The following is a 2,854-nucleotide window of genomic DNA, read 5'->3' on the forward strand; positions in this document are numbered from 1 at the left end:
TTGGCTTCTTTGATGGCCAGAGCCTTCTGAAGCTCCTTCTCAGCCTGGGCCATTTTTGACTCGAACTCCTTCTTTTCAGTCTTGGCAACTTTTCTGATAGCCTCAGCAGACTCCGCTTTTTCTTCGGCCATCTGTTGGGCCTTAGTGGCAGCCTCGGCCTGATCTTCTAGCCTCTTCATCTTTTGTTGAAGACCTTTGTTGATCTTCTGAAGAGCAGAAAACTCACTCTTCATCTCGGCCATCCTCTCCCGATTCTTGAAAGATTGCATTGAAAACGAATGGGCATGCTGGATGGCCTGAAAAAAAACAGAAGTGTTAGAAAATATTTTAAGTATGAAACAAAAAGAAATTAGAAAGTTGCAAGCAGGAACACTTACTTGAACGGAGTGCTGGAGCATTAGAGCGTAGTTCTCATACTCACTATACTCAGCATTTCGCTCGAGGTCACCCAGAAGAAGCAACGCCGTGCTGAGGGCAACGCCGACATTTATGTCGTCGGCGCTTTCACTGGACATAATTGGCCTGTCTTCCAAAGTAATTTTGGGAGCCCAAGGGACATCCGGTTTCTTGGACCCCGAGGTAGTAGCTGAGGCCGACCTCGGCTTCTTTGACTGTGTGGACTCAAAGGGTGGGGTCTCAGCAGACCTTTTTGCAGAAGCGGTCTTTTTATTCTCAGCCAATTGTGAGATGGGCAGAGCATCCTCAGCCTCAACCTCAGTAGCTTTGGCCTTGGGCTGGGCCTTTTTGATTCTTTTTGGCTTTGGTGGGGGCATGGATTGAGTCGGAACAGCATCAACGTCGGCAGGTAGGTCGGCTAAGAGATCTACAGCAACAGGCTTCGGGCGACCCATCTCAGCAGTTTTGGTAAGTCGTCACCGACGTTTTCTTTTTGGTATTGGGATTAAGTATGAGGCTGAAGCTGATGGTTGATCGGCTGGATCAGAGGTTGACCCTTGGTCAACCCGAGATATTGATGCGGTTTGAGGAGTGGTAGCAGAGGTAGGAGATAAGCTCTTCTTCTTTCTTTTCGGGATGTCGGGCAGTGTAGACTTGTACGTTGGAATAAAATTCAGTACCAGTGGAGCCTTGTGCTTTTGGATTGGCAGATCTAGGAGCCTCTTTAAGTTTTTGCTGGGAACGTAGGATTGGCGAAAGTCTTTTGGTGGCTTACGAACGTCTGCAAGAAGAAACAGACATTAGAAACAGATAAAATATTGAAGACTTGATCAGAAACAACTAAGTATTGACACTGGGCTCTTACCCTTGCCCTCTTTAACTGATCGGGAAAGAGGGTAGAGATGGGCGTCCTCGTCTGCGCCAAACTCCCAATTTCCCGGAGCAATAACATAGTCATCTCCAACCCCCTTGTTGGAGTCTGGGAGGTCGGCTACGATTTTGAATTCAGTGGACCTCGGCTTAAGATAATAGACGAAGCCTTTTTCCTTCAGGTTAAGGGGGCACATGGTATAGCAGTACTGGATGTCGGCAAGGGTGATCCTTGCGTTCTCCTGCCTAGCTAAAACTATGATGCCATTGATCACTCGATAAGAGTTTATGGCAAGTTGCATAGGGTTCAACTTGTAAAAGTGAAGAATTTCGCGAAAGAGTATTAAGTGGAAGCCGAAGTCCACATTTAGTAAAGGCTACAATGGGAAAGGGCATCGTATTTTCTGTAGGCATGATGGAATCGTCATCCCCAGCTAGCCTAAGTTAAACATCGGCAGGAATAGAGAACTCTTGCCTAAAGTACTCAAGTTTGGTCGAGGTGTTTACCCTGTGCCTCCACATACCCATAACGTCGGCCTAAAGTCAGAGGGCTTGGTTTAAGAAAGAAGATGCTCTTATGGGGTTATCGGGACCTCGGCAAAACCCTAGGTATATGCTGGTAAGGATTGTTTCAGTTTTTTCCTAAAAATTGATAGGTTCTATAGACAAATTCCAAACCTAAATCTATGAAGGCAAAGATTGAAAGCAAAAATTGAAGGTAGAGATCTGGCAAAGACACAAAAAACAGAAAACAAAGGCAAAGTTTCAGAAACAAGAACAGGGATGGGCTATCAAGAATATGAAGAATACGAGAAATAAAAGACCAAGATCAGTGGCAAAAATACAGTGAAGTAGTGCAACGGTGCGTGTGTTCAAGATATAGGCAAGGGCCAAATCAAAGAGTAAACACATTCGGATGAATGATTCACAAAATAAATATTTGAGCAAGGCAGTAATAACAAGAGATTCCAGAAATAGTCAATAATTGAAATCAGAAGGAACAGTTGCTTACCAGAAAAAATGAAGCCGATGTGAGGACTGCCGAAATCAGTCGGTAGTTACAAATGTGGCAGAATGACGAAAGTTCCACCAGGAAGACAAACACAGAGCTTGGAAGCTTCAGCAATGGCGGATTCGAAAGAACGAGTTTAGAGAGAGAAACAGCAAATGCAATAGTGAAAAAATGAAAGAAGAATGAAGGGTTTTTGTTAAAAACCAAAAACGGCGGCAAAAGATAATCAATGCGCCTGGAGCAGCGCATACGTCAGGCGGCGAACGCAGGCAAAATGTGGTTTATAAGCGCGTCACAAACACGGACCAATAAGGAAAAGACGCGTAAGAGAAACGGTTAAGTAAAAGATGCGTGACAACTCACACATTTGAAAAGGATCACTGGAATTCTTATTCTCCGAAGGAAACGTGTCGGCTTGACATAAATGATCTCGGCCAAAGAGTTCTTACGCCGAGGTACTAGAAGACAATACAGATATAGGTTCCATCACCTCAGAATACCGAGGTAATAGAACCTAGGGGGCAGTTGTGGGGATGTATTTTCTGAAATACCAACACGTGGCAAGGTGACGCCGAC

The sequence above is a fragment of the Camellia sinensis genome, chromosome 6, assembly GCF_055761805.1.
Source record: "Camellia sinensis isolate YWXY chromosome 6, ASM5576180v1, whole genome shotgun sequence".
Taxonomy (NCBI): Eukaryota; Viridiplantae; Streptophyta; class Magnoliopsida; order Ericales; family Theaceae; genus Camellia; species Camellia sinensis.